At 40.0% G+C, this 20,407-nt stretch overlaps 1 protein-coding gene across 4 annotated transcripts in view; it reads right to left on the bottom strand.

The window, feature by feature from the left end:
- cicb (capicua transcriptional repressor b) overlaps positions 1-18,382 on the bottom strand; it is a 97,025-nt gene extending 78,643 nt beyond the window's left edge. For all 4 annotated transcript variants that reach the window (XM_036594908.1, XM_036594926.1, XM_036594918.1 and 1 more), the window contains exon 1: positions 18,179-18,382. The gene's annotated coding sequence lies outside the window, so the exon portion shown is untranslated. The remainder of the gene's footprint in view (positions 1-18,178) is intronic.
- Positions 18,383-20,407: the final 2,025 nt, after the last annotated feature.

Here is a 20,407-nt window from a genome sequence, read left to right as displayed (position 1 = left end):
CCAGTTGATTATTGAGGATTATACAACAGTTAGTTCCGGCCACGCGAGCTGATTGGTTGAGAGGTGTTCAAACTGTGCTGTTATTTCACCATAACATCAGGGTTTTTTTTCACAAACACTGTATCACTCCGCTGAGACGCTGTTTCTAAGCAACGACTTTGACAGCTGTAGGAGACGCTCAAGCCATTTGAACGTTTTTACTTCTTACTTTGCCACAAACAGAAAATGGACACTTTTAAGATCACATTTGACCGACAGCCGATTTGGTCAGACTCTGAAGATGAGACGACACTAAATTCCCAAACTGTCATCACCACTGAGCAGCTTTTCAGTCGGCAGCTGTGACAGAAGAACAGCTAAACAACCTGGAATCAGCCAGAAATGAACCCAACACCATTCGCCAAACTAAATGGGCTGTAAGATGCTTTACAGACTGGCTGGAACAAAACAACATTAATACTGATCTGGAAAAACTGACAAAACTGAGCTGAACCTGATATTGCGGCAGTTTTATGGCTCAGTCTGTACTTCAAAAGGCGAGGCTTACAGCAGACTGAGCAGCGAGTGAGCGGAGTTCATTACTCTGACGTAGCAACAAGCTGCTTGTTAAGGAACTATAATTTGGTTAAGGGCACTGCGAACATTAAAACATATTAAACACCGCGTTCACGACCCAGTTTACTAATTTCTTACTTTATTTATTTAACTGTTGCATAAAAGCAATAGAGCACTCGAGGTTGTGTGTTATCGCCTTCGGGTCGTGCCTGCAACCAATAACACACTCGCGATTACACACTCCCTCTCGTGTTCTATTGCTTAAAAATATCACTCTTATAACTTGAAAAAGTATAAACATTCACACAGAATAGGCAGATTAACATTTCTCTGGTGGCTGCTTTATCAATAATGCCTGACTGTCTCACTTTGCATAACTGGGGTGGCCAGAAGGGTGGCCATACATCACGCTAGGGTGGCACTGGCCATCTCTGGCGACCCCTTGGCTATCTATGCCCCTGCCAACGACTAAAGTATGACTAAGGGAAAATGAGAAAACATCCTGATTGGTCCAGAGTGGTGACATTTTACACAGTTCTACCCTGCACTGTTACGTCTCACAGTGCCATTTGAATTACATTAATTTTCCTACTTTTTAATTCACCATCAGTAGAATTTAAGTGATAAAAAACTCCAGTTTTAGCCACATGGTTGATCTATTTAAAACATTTCTTCATTCGTGCTCAGGCAAGCTCGGAGAACATATGGTCCAAATGAACATGATTCAGATATGGACATTATGGGTGATGCATACTTTTGTCAGTGTATGGTTCGAGGCCATTAACGCCTTTCAGACGCTGTTGGGTGGAATAAACATAATGTATCTCGTCTCCTCTCTCCTAGAACCGTAGTTTAAAAACTAAAATTTTGATGTTTGATTAGAAGCAACCGGAGATCAGGCCTGTCACAATTATTACATAATCACACGATCGCAATTATTTGAGCTGAACACTGTTATTAGCTTTCACAATGAGTGTGTTTACATGCACTCAATAATCCAATAACTGCAGAAAATCAAATTTTGTCAGTAATCCGATCAACACGTTTACATGCTCTTGAGTAATCAGATAACGGGGAAACTCCAGGTCTACATGAGTCAGGCAGTAATCGGATTTCTGCTTTGCAACCAGCCAATAAACTCACAGAAGAAGACGCGACGTAAACGTAATGTAAAACTCAAACTTCATGCTGTGGCTTTTTTTTTTAAATATCGTGCCACTTTTCCTGAAAATATGAACAAACATCATCTAAAAGATGAAGAATATTCAAATCCTTTATTTCGTGTTTGGTTTCAGCGTCGATCCAACAGTGTTTTGCTGCATCTCGTGACATCCACAGTCTGATCTCACGCATGTGAAGAAATCAGAGTAAGAGTTTACATGCATCTGATTACTGAGCTAAAATCCAGCCTCTTTATCAGATTTTTTAATTGGATTTCTAGATCTGAGTATGGTGTTTACATGACCGTTTGAATAATTGGATAACTGCAGAAATCCGATTATGATCGGATTATTGAGTGCATGTATGCGCACTCAATGACTGCACGCTTTGCAACAAACAGCATGTGAATTTTATGATAACCTTTTGTGATGAAATGGTCATTAAATGTTCTACTGGACGGTCCAAACACATTACATTTTTGCCATGTTTATCTATCATAAGTTCTTCATTTGTAACAAACTGCCACATCAGTCACAGAGCTAATTTAGCTTCTACACAAAACACAGTGTAATCTGTCATATACTAAACGGTCATATATCATACAGAGGAATTTTACCAATTTTTCAAAGTTTCTGCCTCATTAAATTGATGTCTGCAAAGTCATTCAGAGTGGTTTGGTGTGAAATGTTCTAGAGAAACTTACAGAGTCAGAATTGCTCACAGTGGTAGTGATAGGAACCAGACGTCCACCTCTGCTACACTGGTTTTTAATACACTGCCTGATGGCTGGGACATTGTTACCTTTGACATGCGGTTTTGGCCTAAAACATATTTTTTCATATCATTCATAACAGAGAGGTACAGTTTTTTAGATTAGGCCTGTCACAATTATTACATAATTGCATATTTGCAATTATTTGAGCCAAACACTGCTGTTATTTCTTACAATTAAAGCCCACATCACAACAAACAGAATGTGAATGCTGGTGCGTTTTCATCTGTTGTGTTAAGGCGAATGCATGTAAACAAGAGACAGCAGAAAGGGCATTTATTGAGACTGCCACAATCATTACATAATCGCCTAATCGCAATTATTTCAGATAATCGCAATTATTTAATCTGACTGCAGTCATTTTCCACCGTCCTTAGATTTCACAGTCATATTATGCTGCAGCAAACAGAACGTGAATAAGCCCTTTTCACACTTCTGCATTTTTTCTGCTGGAAATCGTCTTTGCAGGGTAACGTTGCTTCCACTAAAGCAACAACCAGTGATGGACAAAGTACACAAATCATGTACTTGAGGTAAAGTAGAGAAACCCAAGGTAAAATATCACTCCAGTACAAGTAGAAGTTCCCCCCTTTAGACCTCCACTCGAGTAAAAGTACAAAAGTATTTGCCTTCAAATGTACTTAAGTATCAAAAGTAAAGGTACTAAAATATTAATTATGACTTTAATGTCCTATTATCATTTTTGTAAGAATACTCTGCTCCATTAACTCATTTTAGGTGAAAATACTCCAGTGTCACTCTTGGTAAACCAGTCTTTTAATAGAATGTCATTAATTAGTGATGCTGATGTCTATTAAAATTATCATAATCACAAAACACTGAAGGCAAACAGTTTCCATCAGGTAGAACCGAGGGTCTGTTTACACAAAGTTAGATTAGTTCCATCATTTATGTTGAATAGACTCTCCCAAAATTTTACGCTGCTGCACTGATGTTGAACCGTGCACTGCACTGGGTCGGTATGACCAACAGGTCAAAACAAGCTCAAAACAAAGTGTGCTGTTCCCTGATTGGTGTTGTTGATTCGCGCTTCTTTAGTTTTGACATGTTATGTTTTTATCAACACATAAACCAAAAGGAACGACAGATTTCGGATAATGTAGTGGAGTAAAAAGTGAGATATTTGACTTTGAAATGTAGTGGAGTGAAAGTAAAAAGTTGCCCAAAATGGAAATACTTCAGTACAGATACATGAAAAAACTACTTAAGTACAGTAACTTAAGTACTGTCCACCACTGGCAACAACGATGACAAGTAGAGGCTGTACAGCTTACTCAAGTGTTCGAGTTTGAAGCCAAAACAGCCTTAGCTCAGTTTGTCAGCACGTTAACGAGCTTTAGTGTGTAGTTTGTGCTTTAAAGTTGCTGCTGCAGCCGCTTTCAGAGGAACAGTTTTCATTTTCTCCCTCAAAAGCTGTCAGTGTCTGAGAGACCGAGTGCTCTGTGGGGTTCGTTCACTGGAGCGGTAGTTGTAGAGAACGTCTACAGTGGTGCTACAGACCACGACTGCAGTGCTGAGAATGATCCACCACCCAAATAGTACCTGCTCTGTGGTGGTCCTGTGGGGGTCCTGACCACTGAAGAACAGGGTAAAGGGGGCTAACAAAGTATGCAGAGAAACAGATGGACTACAGTCTGTAACTGTAGAACTACAAAGTGCACCTATATAGTAAGTGGAGCTGATAAAATGGACAATGAGCGTAGAAACAAGGAGGTGGTCACAATGTTATGCCTGATCGGTGTACTTTGGTCTGCTGGCTTGATAAGGTCGGCACCCTGCTAACTGTACGCCACTGTTGGTCCACACTAGGACCACCCAAATTATAGCTCTAGCTATAATTTTTAATCTCCTCAAACAGATTTTAAATGCACAGACTTTTATTTTAGAAAATAAACTTAGACAAATATTACAAACACCTGAGAGAAATAATGACCATGCCTGATATAAAATGATTTTATAGAAATTGTTGTTGCTGACGCTGAGCTAGACTAAAATTATTTACTAATTTACAAAATATAACTAAAGAAAAGAAGGAAGGAAAAATAAATACATTTGACTGTGAGTGGAAAATGAACAATAAGTGGAAATTTGTCTAATACTCTCTCTACTTAACTACCGGTGGGCCGTCCGGAAAATGCTGAGCAAAACACTGGTGGTCCGCCAGCTTTTACATCAGCAGGCCCACTATCCTCTTGCCATTAGGACTGAGACACATAATGGGTTTTTATGAGACCAACAGCAGTTCTATCTTTTGACTATAACAGCTATAATAGGTACTATGTATTGATAACCAGACAATAAGCCAGGTAGGGTTAGCTAAAATTTCATGATCATAGCACGCCTAGCACAAATTATAGCAAATATAGCGTAATAAGCTACCTCTGGGTGTAAAACATTCATGTCTATTGAACTCAGCTGGTAAAAATTCGTTCAAGCTGTGGATTAAAGCACATATCACAAAAAAACAGACCGCACATTTTGGTAAATCATCCCCTTTGTAAAATGACCACCCCCCTTTCTAAAAATGATAACGTTTCAGCTTCTGGTGGACGGCTTTTAAGCAAACTTTGTGCTGGGGATTTTTACTGGACCTGGCAACTCTGCCCACCACAGAGAAAGCTAAAAGCAGAGCAGTACTCTTTAAGAGAAAAGCGAGAGTGTTAAGCAGCGTTAAAATAAAAGATAAAACTAATATAACACAGCTGTGCTGCCAGCTGCATCTCCAGCATGAGAACCGCTAAGCGAATTTAGTGACATGTTACTGCTGGCAGTGTGGCTAACGCTACGGTGATGTGTATCATGCCTGGTATTCTGAACGCTGTCATTGATAACTGCTGCAGAGAGCGACTGACACCTCTCCCCCAACACACAACCAGCACATCCATAACAACACAGCACTGCTGAAATGGTCATGAAATGTTCTACTGGAAAGTCCAAACACCTTAATTTTTTACATATTTATCTATCATATCGCTGTTGTTGGAAGAAAACCTTGTATCTCCATTTTTGACGTTTTACAGTTTTTTTACATAATTTGAAAACACCTGTTGTCCTTTACATTTTATGCAAATTTCATGATGAATGGACCCAAAAAAATGACCCAAAATGACTTGGAAAACCATCTGGTTCCATTGACTTACATTAAAAGTAAAGCAGGTTTTTTCCTTCTCCTGTAAAGTTACCATTTTGGAGATATGAGGTTTTGTTCTGACAACAACGTTTTTTTTGTTTGTAACAAACTGCGACACCTGTTATAGAGCTTGTAATACTACTACTACTACTACTACTACTACTAATAATAATAATAATAGTAATAATAATAATGATAATAATAATCTTTATTTATAGAGCACTTTCCACATACCGGTGGCTCAAAGTGCTTTACAGACAGGTAATAAAGTTTTACAGCACAAGAAATCATTATTTAGTATTTAATTAAAATCATATAAGGTGGGCAGATCAGACTAAAGAGATAAACACCAGAAGAGAGTAAGAATTTAATTTGATGCTTAATTAAAAAGATACGTGTGCATTGAGCTTCACTGTCTAATAAAAGGTGGAACTGAAACGGCAAAAATATCATCTCCTGACCATTTAAGAGATTAAAATTAGTGTTCTAAATTTGTTTTTCAATATATCACATTAAACTACAGTATCATAATGACTGCATGTGGATAAATTGTCCACATTATTCATTAGTTGAGGTGTAAACAAAGTCATTCAGAGTGGTTTGGTGTGAGATGCTCTGCTCTAGACAAACTTGTTCACAGTGGCGGTGATAGGAACCAGACGTCCACCTCTAAAAGCTCCCTCACAGAACGTTTTTACATTCTGAGAGATTGTTTTACAATAAGTTTTACAATATAATTTTGGCCTTAAATGCAATTTTGAATTCTGGTCATGGCAGAGAGGAACATGCAGGTGAAATATTCCTAAAAGGACACTTATTTTGCCATCATCAACGTTACATATAAATAATCAGAAGACACGTGTACGTTCACTGACCGCTACACAAATATAGCCATTTTATTTACCACCCAAAACCACCAGTGAACCCACACGAGTCTACTGAGTTTATATGTGATGCTGATGATGGTAAAATAAAAAAAAAAGTTTTCTTTGGGAACTATTTTGCTTTTCATTTTAAGCTAAGATTTCATCAAAAAACTATAATAAAAAAATGTCTCAGTCATCAGGCAGTGAATTCATAACCACTTAATGTAATAGCTTCTGTGAGGGAGCTTTTGGAGGCGGCCGTCTGGTTCCTATCACCACCACTGTGAACAATTCTGACTGTAAGGTTCTCTAGAACTGAGCGTTTTACACCAAATCACTCTGAATGACTCTGTTTGTTAACCGTTTAACCATTTAATTATACGTTTTTTAAAAATAGTTCCCCATTAAACTCTAAGGGTCTGTAAGTGGATCCATACTTCAGTTCCTCACCTTCATAATTACAGATCTTACACACTCGTTTCATAGTAGTTACTGGAATATAATATTAGCTACTGAATAATGACCAGTCCGCCATGACCGGTGACCAGTCTGGCCTGAAGGTATGCAGTGGACATGTGTTTGGGATTGCTTGGACATAGAGAAGCAGAAAATGCAACCAGTTCCTAGGACTGAACTTTGGAGAAATCTTTGAAGATTTCTTTGAAATGGTAACTAAAGGAAAGGAAGCTGCAATACAAGCAACTTGTTGACACTAAATATTGAAAAATTATATTTAGCTGTTGAGGATAATTTTATGTTACATATGTTTCCTGCTTTTTCCTGACACTGGTACTTTATAGCCATTTTGACTGGCAATTAAAGTAAAAAACATATATAAAATATCATATATCACATATATAAAAGTGTGTGCTGCGCTGGTCCGAGTGGATCAGACACAGCAGTGCTGCAGATGAGTTATCGTCTCTGACTTTACATCTACAAGGTGGACTGACAAGGTAGGAGTGTCTAATAGAGTGGACAGTGAGTGGACACAGTGTTTAAAAACTCCAGCAGCACTGCTGTGTCTGATCCACTCGCACCAGCGCAACACACACTAACACACCACCACCACGTCAGTGTTACTGCAGTGCTGAGAATGATCCACCACCCAAATAGTACCTGCTCTGTGAGGGTCCATGGGGGTCCTGACCACTGAAGAACAGGGTAAAAGGGGGCTAACGAAGTATGCAGAGAAACAGCTGGACTACAGTCTGTAACTGTAGAACTACAAAGTGCACCTATGTAGTAAGTGGAGCTGATAAAATGGACAATGAGCGTAGAAACGAGGAGGTGGTCAGAATGTTATGCCTGATTGGTGTATATTTAGGGTTGGAGGTTAATTAAACATTTATCCTTTATATCTGCTAAATATATGTTTCTGCTTCAGGTCCTGATGCTGAAAAATGAATAATCGAATGGCAGTTTTGACTGGAAATGAAATAAATAAAGGATGACCTCTGACTTTTGCACAGTACTGGGTTCACACACACTGTCAATATCTCAACTCAGATTCTCATATACATTACATGGCCAAAAGTATGTGGACACCTGACCGTCACACCTAAATGACCTTGTTGGACGTCCCATTCCAAAACCATGGGCATTAATATGGAGTTGCCCCTTTTTGCAGCTGTAACAGCCTCCACTCTTCTGGGAAGCTTTCCACAAGATTTTGGAGTGTGTCTGTGGGAATTTGTGCCCATTGGACGTTGGACGAGAGGGCCTGACTTACAAACCACGTTCCACTCAGTCATGCTGGAACGGGAAAGGGTCTCCCCCAAACTGCTACTACAAAGACTGAAGCATATAACTGAATATAACTGAATTATATTTGAAAGCTGTAGCATTAACATCACCCTTTCACTGGAACTAAGGGGCCTGAAAAACAGCCCCAGCCCATTATCCCCCCTCCCCCAAACTCCCCTATGCATTCCAGCAGGTAATGTTCTCCTGACATCCACCAAACCCAGACTCTTATATCAAACTGCCAGACAGTGAAGCGTGATTCATCACTCCAGGGAATATATTTCCACTGCTGCAGAGTCCAGTGACTCCATGCTTTACACCCCTCCAGCCGACCCTTGGCATTGCACATAGTGATCTTAGGCTTGTGTGCAGCTGCTCAGCCATGGGGACCCATTTCGTAAAGCTCCCAATGCACAGTTCTTGTGCTGGTGTTGCTTCCAGAGGCAGTTTAGAACTCTGTAGAGGGTGATGCAGCAGAGGACAGGCATTTTTACACTACACGCCCAGCTCTCAGCAGCCTCGCTCTGTGAGTTTGTGTGGTCTACCGCTTTGTGGCTGAGCTGTTGTTGCTCCTACACGCTCACAATAATAGCACTTACAGATGTCTGGGGCAGATCTAGCAGGGCAGAAATTTCATGATCTGGCTTGCAGCAAAGGTGCCATCCTATGACAGCGCCACACTTAAAGTCAACTGAGCCCTTCAGTACGACCCATTCTGCTGCCATTGTTTGTCTATGGAGATGTTTTTATACACCTGTTAGCAAAGTGTGTGGCTGAAACGTCTGAACTTAATAACTAGGGGGGGTGTCCACAGACTTTTGGCCACATAGTATAAATTGGTCACTGAAACAACCAAAAAAAACCCTGACTTTAGGCACGAGTGTGTGAGAAATGCATGGCGATCCTCGCAGACAAGACGATCAGCTATCGGTGTTAAATTATTTAAATAAATAAAGAGCCTACGTATAAATACAGCTGTGATGACCTTCAGGCCGGGCTTCACCTATATTTGTCACTTTTCCCATTTTTTTTAAATAATTAAAGCTATTTTACTGCCCTGTTAAATTAAATGTATCAAGGTGGGGCTGTGAGAAAGCACTCCTTTAAATATATGCTGTTACTTCAATATACAATTGTGTACTCTATCATAACAAATAATACATTTTATTATGACGAATCTATGCTACCTGTCTGCAGCCATGCCCCCCGCAATGAAGACCAACGATCACAGACCTCTATGTGACAAATAAGTAAATAAATAAATTGCCTACATTTTAATAATAATATAATTAAAGGTAATAAACAACTGTTCTCATGTCAAACGGTAACATATTTGATATAAGAAGCTTTTTATTATGACAAATAATACAGCTCCCAAATTTACAACTCACAGCAGTCTGCGGTAGGTGATAATAATATTTAAATCACAATATTTTCCACTGTACAGACCAAAACAATATCACAATATACACAATATGTAACATAACAATAGTAATAATTATAAAAAAAACTAATTTTTAAGCAGATCATTTAAAAAAAGATGAGAACTGATACAGGATGTTGCTGAGCTTCTGTGCTAAAATGCCTACATTTTATTAATCTTATTAATTTTACTGTAGAAATGTAGACACTTCTACAGAAAAGGAATAAATGTTATATTTATCACTTACAATTATAGAATCAAATGTTACATTTCTGTCTAATTCAAGTCAACTCAGTCCCCGTTTCCACATTTTGTAAATGTTTATGCATCAGTATTGGCAGACATATACATCAAAATGACCGTATATCAGCGCTGGCCTACAATCTGCTGACCCCTAACGATTCCTACACTGCAAATAGGTGCAAAAAGGCTTAAATTTCACATTTTAAAAATGTTTTAAAAGATAATTCTGCAGATTCTTTAAAATTTTAGAACAATTTAACCTGACTCAGATGTCTTTACAGTGGTGGTGATAGGAACCAGGGGTCACAATGACTACAGCACAAATATAGATGATATAGCGGATGAATCTGATGATTGTGAGCACGCTGAAAGAAAATTCAGTCAAAACTTGGTGAAGGAGCATCTTCTGAGGATGTGAGTGAATTATCTACTACTGTCATCACATCCTCATCACTATAAGTGTTGATTTTGAGACGATTTGAGACCTAAACATCGAGCTGGACCTTCTTTTTGAGCCTGCAAATGTGACGTTAATATGTACACACTAAGTTCAAAGCCCTGAGCAGGAGATACGACGGCTGAAAAAATATTTTTGCCAAACACAGGACGTTATTATATAGGAATAAGTTTATGTGTTCAAAAAAAAGGCTGTCTGGGCTGCAACTCTGCACAGACTTTCCCTCTGGACGACTGCAATGTGCCCACAAAGCGGCCAGTAGCGAGAGCATGGCTAGTGCAGAACATATGTTGCATGTTTTACAACCCCATTTCCAAAAAAGTTGGAATGCTGTGTAAATTGTAAATAAAAACAAAATGCAACGATGCAAACAACATGTTGTTGGGACGGGGGCAACGAATGCTGGTAAAGTTGTGTAACGCTAAATTCAGCTAATAAACAGTGATTGTGTATTACAATGTGCAGGAGTGTGTTCCCTGTGTTCACTTATTTACACTTAAAAAATAAACAAAATGTCATTTGACAGGGTGCCCAAACTTTCGCACACGCGTTATGAATATGTTTGTATGCTTTGTTAATAAGAACTCATTTAAGCGCGTTCGCTTAACTTGCTTTTAAACACCCTGTGCCCGTGTTACAGGCCTCAGCACATTATTACTACACTTACAAACACAGCGGCCGGATAATCACTGTGAGGTCATTAGTTGTTTAGTTGTCAGCATCAGTAATTAGTTTTCAGCTGTTTATGAGTTTTGATTAACATATTCATAACATAACCTGTGAGCACGCTTGCTACTGAAACTTGACCACTTTCCTAGCGTTTTCTAGCACGTCTGGTCACTGTCAATTCAGATAATTACAACTTGTTCATTCGTGCTACTTGATTAATATGACACATAAAGATTAATTTATTCATTAATTAAAAAAATTATTAATTAGTAAACAAACAGTTACTGATTATTCAGTATTCAAAATGTCTACATATTCCTAGTCATTCAGGGTGGTTTGGTGTGAAATGGTTGATTGTAGAGACATTGGTGATGATAGGAACCAGGGGTCGCCATGACTACAACACAAATATAGACATTTTATTTACTTTCCAAAACCACCAGTGAACCTACACGTAAAAGTCTGACCTTTTATGTGATGTTGATGATGGTAAAATAGTCACAAATCTAAAAAACATAAGTTTTCATTGTAACATTTATAACCAAAATGGTAACTTAATCAGGAGAAGGACTTTTAATGGAAGTCGTTGTAAATGATTTTATTCCAAGTCATTTGGGATCATTTTTGTTGGTGCATTCATCATGAAATTATGACACAACGTAATGTCAAAAAATGAAAAATAGAGATGCAAGATCTTGTTTTGACAGTGACAATATGAAAAAATATTGTCCAAAGACTATAAAAATACAAATATTAATCTCTTAAATTCTCTTATTGCATCCTAAGGCTTATTATTCAATAACCACATGGAAAACAATGCAAACTGAGTTATGTGTGTGAGGAGTGGAAGGCTGTCGGCTGCTGACCATTTGAGGGGTTGTTTTTGGACACATCCACATTCAATAAAAACGTCGCATTGAATTACAGTATCATAATGATTGTATTTGGATCATTTGTTCGCATAATTCAGTGTTTGAGACATAAACAGAGTCATTCAGGGTGGTTTGGTGTGAAATGGTTGGTTGTAGAGACTCAGATCTCTTTACAGTGGTGGTGATAGGAACCAGGGGTCACCATGTCTACAACACAAATATAGACATTTTATTTACTGTCCAAAACCACCAGTGAACCTACATGAGTCTTCTGAGTGATGCAATGTTGATGATGGTAAAATAGTGATCAATCTGAAAAAATAAGTTTCTTTTGGGGACTATTTTGCCTGCATGTATCCCTCCGCCAGAAACAGATTAAATTTATTATGTCAAAGCTACTAACAACAACAATGTCAGAGGCATCAGGCAACGTATCGGCACCATTTCACATAATAACTTTCTGTGAGGGAGCTTTTAGAGGTGGACGTCTGGTTCCTATCACCACCACTGTGAACAGTTGACTCGGTAAGTTTCTCTATAAGAGAACATTTCACACCAAACCACTCTGAACGACTCAGTTTACACCTCAACTACTGAATTATGTGGACAAATTACCCACATGTAATCATTATGCCACTGTAGTTTAATGTGATTTATTTTATTCAATGTGAACGTGTTCGAAAACAAACTCAGAACCCTAATTTTAACCCCTTAAGTGGTCAGGAGCCGATATCTTAGCCGTTTAATTATGCAGACATTCTGACAAATGTTGGAATTTCCCTTAAAATACATGGAAAGTGTTACCTGGATATTTACTGCACTTTTTAATTATTTTAAAATTTACTTTAAAATTCCTGTCAATCCGATTTTCAGGTTGTCAGTCCTGAAATCTGGGGGTGCTGCAGCCCCCTCGGCACCCCCCACCTCCCAGCCTCCCAGCTTACGTTTAGCAGCTGCTCGGAATAAACGTTCTACGACCACTTTAAATGCTTCAGACTGCGATACCACTCTGCCAACCTGCTACAGTGCCAGCACGCTGAACCGAAGAACGAGTGTGTGACAGCGCACTGCCTGACTGCATCGTCCACACACACACACACACACACACACACACTTTAACCTAAGGAAGCAGAGGAACCTTGACTGAAAGCACGATCCCTCCACACTGAGCTCCTCTACACATCAAAACTGACCTGCACCTGAATGTAAACGCGTTTACCGCGTGAGGACAAAGTCGCACTGCAGTTCAGCACGTTCTCCAAAAAATGCATTTTTGGGCACTGGGTAGGGCGCAGTGGGCTGCAGTAGTGCAGTGGTGTGTGCTTCATTGGGGCACGCATGGGCGCTCCACAAAAAATCCCTTTCCTCACTAGATATCAACCTCCGACTGGAGCTGAGAGATGAGCGAAATCGCTATTTAGAAGAGTTTCCAAATCGCAAGAGCTGCAGTTTTTATTGCGGCCTAAATTATAAACAATGTAGATGAACTGCCTGTAGATAAGCCTGAATAATCAGAAGCAACCAAACACCCATGTGCTGTGTATCACAACCACAACTAGGGCTGAAAGATTTGGGAAAAATGCGATTTTTCTGAATGATATTGCGATTTTTTTTCTACCAAGGTAGAAAGAAAGCTTCAGGCCTTTTTTCCCTCCTTTACTCAGGCTTGAATGCTGGATGTAGTGTGTCAGTTGTGCCTGTAGTGCACTATTTGGTTACATTTGTAATGCTGAAAAACGTAGATATGATTAATATAATTAAAATCGCAGCTCCTGCGGTTTTGAAAATTGCACTCTTTCAAATTGCGAAAATTGCGACAACAACTGAGTTCAGTTCAGACTACGTTCAGGATTCAAACGTCAAGCCAGAAGCTCTTTAGTACTTCAGGCGTTCTTAGATAAATGCTATGAACACTCAAAGAACCATTTCAAGCTTGTAACAATAGAAGAACCCCTTTCGGTGCTAAACAGAACCATATACAACACATTCTCCCTCGGTATGAAGAACGATTTCACTATGAAAAGAACCATTTAAACATGCAAATGCTTCTTTGAGTGTTACCAGTCCTATACACTTGAAAATTATGATTCTTCAAGGGTTCTTTAGTTAAGAAAATGGATCTATATAGAACCATGAACACTCAAAGAACCACTTCAAGCTTGGAACAATAGAAGAACCCGTTTTGGTGCTATGTAGAACCATATACAATGCCTTCTCCATCAATCTGAAGAACCATTTCACCATGAAAAGAACCATGTAAACATGCAAATGGGTTTTTGAGTGTTAATGGTTCTAGACACTTGAAAATTATCATTTTCAAGGGTTCTTTAGTAAAGAAAATGGTTCTATATAGAAAAATAAACACTCAAAGAACACTTTCCATGATAAAAGTGTTCTTTGCATCGTGAAATGCTTCAGATTGATGGAGAATGTGCTGTATATGGTTCTATACGGCACCAAAAAGGGTTCTTCTATTGTTAAAAGTTTGACATCATAACAATAGAGGAACCTTTTTTGGTGCTATACAGAACCCTTTTCAAAAGGGTTCTATATAAAACCATATACAGCTCATTCGCCATCGAAAAATGCTTTCACAATGAAAAGAACCCTTTAATCATGCAAAGGGTTCTGAGTGTTCATGGTTCTATATAGAACCATTTACTTTACTAAAGAACCCTTGAAGAACCAAGCTTTGTGAGAGTGTACAATTAAGTGGGCTTTTTTACTGCACACGTTTCTGATCTAATCAGATTACGATGGTCAAATGAGGATGAAGCAATAAAAAAAGGCATTGAAAAAACTATAATTTGCATATTATTATCATATCATTAACATGATGTTCAATAATCACTGATTGGGCCAAGTTTACTGCACGATATATCGTTTGTTAACCGTTATCGCAATACTGGCCTTTGCAATACTGACATCACAGTAGGCAGGGTTTTGTACTGAGAGCTGTACACAAAAAGATGGTTCTTCAAGGGTTCTTCAATAAAGAAAATGGTTCTATATAGAACCATGAACATTCACAGTTCTATATGAGCCTTTTTTAAACGGGTTCTATATAGCACCCAAAAGGGTTCTGCTATTGTGACAAGCTTGACATCAAAACCATACAAGAACCCTTTTGGATGCCATATAGAACCTTTATCAAAGAAGTTCTTAAGATTGATGAAGAATATGTTGTATACGGTTCTATATAGCACCCAAAAGGGTTCTGCTATTGTGACAAGCTTGACATCGTAACAGTACAAGAACCCTATTTAGTTGCTATACAGAACTCTTTTCAAAAAAGTTCTTCAAATTGATGGAAAATGTGTTGTATACGCTTCTATCTAGAACCTTTTTGAAAAGGGTTCTATATAGCACCCAAAAGGGTTCTGCTATTGTGACAAGCTTGACATCATAACATTACAAGAACAGTTTTTGGTGCTGTATAGAGCCATTTTGAAAAAGATTCTATATAGAACCGCAGACAACACACCACCAATCTGAAGAACACTTTCATGATGCAAAGAACCCTTTAATCATGCAAAGGGTTCTTTGAGTATTCAAATGAACCATTTTCTTTGCTGAAGAACCCATGAAGAACCATCTTTTTTAAGAGTGTGGTTCCTTACATCATGAAATGGTTCTTCAGACTGATGGAGAATGTATTGTATAAGGTTCAATCCATTTTCTTTACTGAAGAACCCTTGAAGAACCATCTTTTTAAGAGTGTAGGGCTGAAGAACACTGGGAAAAAGTCACACTGCATCATTTTAGGTGTTGAGATATTTGCAATATTACAATATTATCATTATTGTAAAAATGACGTCACTGTATGATTTTCTGAGTGTACGGTGAACATCGTCAGTGCTTAAAGAACCACGTGTCACTGCAGAGGGAGCAGAACGTCACTGTCAGCACAAAACCTCAAGTCTCCAAAACGGTTCTAATGGGCGCTAATATAAAAGACGTTGTTTTTAAGTAATTTTAGATCGTGCCTATTATAATATTGGATCACAGTGCAAAAGGAGTGGAGTTTTTAAATTGTGCAAAAAAGGAATAAGTGACAAAGGCTTTCTGAGTGACACTGTAGACCTGTTTGACTAGATTTATCACAGTGTATATGTGAAATTTTTAATAAAATTTAGTTTTTTATAGTACTTTTTTAAAATGTGGCCCTTTTTTCTCAGTTCCAGCTGTTCAAACCTGAGAAAAACTAAATATCGTTATAGATGCACCATAAAAAAGTACTGTGATATTGCATTTTTGCATCTATCGCCAACAAATATTGCCTATTTAAAAAATTTACCAGGATTAAAATGGAGCTGACTGTCACCCCAGCAACAGCACGAGTATGTTTAGTTGAGGAATTAAGGCATTCTGGGTGGAGAGGCACTATATGTGCAAAATATTGCATATTGCAATTGTAATGCAATTGCACAATGCCTTCAAATATATTGGAATCGCATTAGTGAAAGACTGGCCTGCAGTATGTTTGACCAAAATTGTTTACGGTTCTTGCATCACATGAATCCTTTGATTTATCTGAACACCCACACAACATCTGGGTACTAATATTTGCATGTTGCAGCCTTATGCGATGTCAGTATTGCAAAGGTCAACATTGCGACCTATTAACAGATGATGATATTGCGCAACCTACATATGCAGAACATGCTGACCAATCACAGCCCCAGATTAGTGTTCCTAATGAATTAGGGCATTCATGTAATCTGATGAAAAATGTCAAAAATAATCCAGAACTATGTTTTTTGTTTTGGTAATATATCGCAAGGTGTATCGCAAAATCGCAATATGCAGCAGAAAAATCGCAATGCTGGTATTTTGTCCGTATCGTGCAGCCATTATGGACTAAACTGGGTCACCAGCGGCTGAAACCTGCACATGCATGAAGCAGCAAAAAAACAACATGCGAGCCAAAAATCTGGCACTTCCGAAAACCTGCTTCTGAACGTTCTCCCACACTCTAGAACCTTCAACGTGCTGCGGTTTCCATTTTTCGGTACAGACACCTAGGCAGTATGGACGGCGTGACGTAGCAGCAATAGTGCATGCACTTTTCCACAACATCTCCCACCACCATGACTCAACAGCCCCCATCAGAACGTGGACACGTATCACTTCTTCGCCGAGTCCATCTGACTGTGATCATGAGAGGGGCAGAAAGGTCCTGAAAGGGCACAAAGTGGAGCTGGAAGAAGTGGCAAAACTGGAAAACTGGGAATGCTCAGTGCACAAGCCATCATCATGATAACTGCAGCATGCATACAGCATGTTTTACAATGCATCTCACAAGGGGGGGATTTTAGAGGATGGATAGCATGCAAAAAAATTAATAAAGGTAATAAAGGTTTTGTTTCCATTGCATTGAATGCAAGTGAATGCAATGAGCAGATGCAAGTGAATGCATTACAATGCATACATGCACTGATGCATAAATAGATAAAAAATAAACAAAATAAGGCAACGACAGCTGATCCTTCACAATGTCACGGGTATAGTATGGCCAAGCCGTATGAGTGGGGCTGAGGGGGAAAGCCAGCACGTTTTAAGGCTCCATCTCCAGACCTTGTGTTAAAAGAGTGGAAAAAAAATCCCTTTAAATATGTAAAACTAGTCCGTCTCATTTTTGCATGCACACTTACGAGCCCTCGGCACCGCGTGCACGTAGTAAAGTTGCAAAAATGATGCTATGCAGGTCATGGAAACTGCTGCTGATGGCTGCATGTCGAGCTCGAGCAAGTGTGCAAGGCATAATCTGATAAGGCATAGTTCATTTTTTTGCAGCTCTTCCATTTGCGCACAATTATAGTGAACACAAGCTAAAAAAAATAATAACAATAACACAAATATAAATATAAATATATGCATTTAAAACAATATAAATATAAAAATAAATAAAAACAATAATAAAAATGCTGAGCTTGAGTAGCCAGTGTGTAGGCTTGTTTAGGCACGCGGTCACCAAGTTGCACGAGCCCTCTTATTTCCAAAAAAACCAAGAAACAACAAAAACAACTGGCTATAAAAAAAAAAAAACTTAACGTACGCTCGCGTGCAGCACCGGGTTTGAACATGAGACAAAGTTTAAAGCCCCCCACAGCCCCCCTCCGCCTTCTCCTCGCTCTGGTTCCTTCCTAGACCACTCAGCCGAGCTTGTTTGGGCTTTTTTCCTCCCTCCTCTAACTTGTCCTTTAACTTGAGTCAGCAACCAAAGCGACCGTCGCCAGCGCTCGTCGGTAACCACAACTCACCCAAAAGACACAAACAGGAGGCGAGCCAAGGGTTTACGGCGCAAACTGCAGCTGAGCTGGCCGGCCCGAGTGTCAGCAGCGTCCAGCGGCCGTCCGAGGAGCTGTAAGGGGCTTAAGTTTGTAGTTCATCCGCTCGAACATCCCTTTCTCCCCGCACACTGTCAAGAACTCCAGACACGGAGTGAAAAAAACTATCCGCGTCCCTTTTTTTCCCCACTACAGTCACAAAATGGTGAATGAACCACTAACAGCTGGCGCAGCCCGGCCAATCAGAGCCCGACGGAGGATACAGTAGCCAATAGGCGCCGGTGGACGAGCCAGGGGGCGGGCCCGCTTGTCAAACTAGGCGTGACTGACGTGCGGCGCGAGCCAATGGAAATCGCAGCCGGAGAAGTTTACAGTATCCAATGAGGGCGCCGGGAACCTTAGGAACAGAGTGTGGGCGGGCACCGGGGGCGGAGTCGAGGCTGCGTCGGCCAATCAGATGACGAGAGTTCTCTGCCTCGTAACGGCCAACGGTCAGAGCAGCGCAGCCGGAGTGTGAAAGTGAACTAACGAGGTTTGTAAAAGCGGTAAAAAAAAAAGAAAGATATGCGTGGAAAGACAGAGAGAAAGAGAGAGAGAGAGAGAAAGAAAAGGAGAGGGGCAGATAGAGGGAAAAGATATAAATCAGCGCGGAGGGACGGCCCTCACGTCTAAAACTACTACGCTCGGCTTTGAGCGAAGCAGCAGAGCCGCCGAGAGTCGGTGCACCCGTTCCCCTCCTTCGCTGTTTTTTTCTTTCTACTCTCGCTCTCTTTTCTCTCAGCAACAGACCCTCGCCTCGGATCCGATCGCAGCCAATCACGGCCGCCCGATTCACTCGTCCGCCGACGTAGGCGCCTCTTCGCCCCGCCCCCTTACGGACGGTCTTAGCCGGGAGTTCGTTGTTGACGTCACCTCGCCGGCCTGCGATTGGCGAGGCGGGACGCGTCCGCCAGCCAATCAGCTCGCAGAGCGGTGAAGTCATCACGCATGTTGCCACCAGCTGGCCGGAGGGGGCGGGGCTTGGACTCGCTTCACCCCGAGCTGGCTGTGGTGAGGAGTAGTGAGCGATCACACTGCGCGCGTCTATATCTGTATTAAAATAACATCATTTTAAATGATTTTACGCGCTAAAACAAGAACGTGAAGTGATTTCTCCCAGGCTAAGATCAGCAAATGTAGTATTTGACTTAGCCTTTAGATGCTGGCTTTAAAAAAACAAGTGTAGTACCAGAATTAGCTGTATTAAAAGTCTGTTTTTAAAGGGGAACTCCAGCGAATTTTCAAAATTGCTGCATAATTAAATGGCTAAGATGTAAACAAAGTCATTCAGAGTGGTTTGGTGCGAAGTACTCCGTTCTAGAGAAACTTGCCGAGTCAACTGTTCACATGGGTGGTGATAGGAACCAGACGGCCACCTCTAAAAGCTCCCTCACAGAAAGTTATTACATGAAATGGTTATGAATTCACTGCCTGATGACTGAGACACTGTTTTATGGTAGTTTCATGATAAAGTTTTGGCCTAGAATCCATTTATTTCAATCTATTCATAGAGGAGCTGTACATGCAGAGCGTTGTGAGGCAAAATAGTCCCCAAAGGAAACTTCTTTTTTTTCAGATTTAGGACTATTTCACCATCATCAGCATTACATATACAAACTTAGAAGACACGTGTAGGTTCACTGGTGCTTTTGAATAGTGAATAAAATGGCTATATTTGTGTTGTAGACATCACGACCTCTGGGTCCTGTAAAGAAGTCAGCCTGTACAATGAGTTAATTCACACCACACCACACTGAATGGCCTTGTTTACATCTCAACCACTGAATTACGCAGAAATTTTAAAAAATCGGTGGGATTCCCCTTTAAGAATATTAAAGTGGGAGGAATAGTAGTATAGTAGTAATAGTAGCTGCTCTGACCAGTGAGCGATTAAAACAGTAGACACAGCCTGTCTTGGTGAAACACAGCCATATTAGAGGGAGTATCCGAGACTTTGCACTAACTAGGCGTTGTATTCTGGATTGAGAGAAGAGATGCTATTGCACGTCGAAGGACACACACACACACACACACACACACACACACACACACACACACCGTGTAAAGATTACACTTGCTCAAAGTTACACACTAACCGTTACATAATCTGTTGTGGACAGTCACGCACCGCCGGGCTTGAACGTAAGCAGCGCCATCTGCCGG

Source organism: Colossoma macropomum, unplaced genomic scaffold (assembly GCF_904425465.1).
Source record: "Colossoma macropomum unplaced genomic scaffold, Colossoma_macropomum, whole genome shotgun sequence".
NCBI classification, from domain to species: domain Eukaryota; kingdom Metazoa; phylum Chordata; class Actinopteri; order Characiformes; family Serrasalmidae; genus Colossoma; species Colossoma macropomum.
Note: the sequence above shows the minus strand (reverse complement) of the source record. Positions and strands in the feature narration are given on the sequence as shown.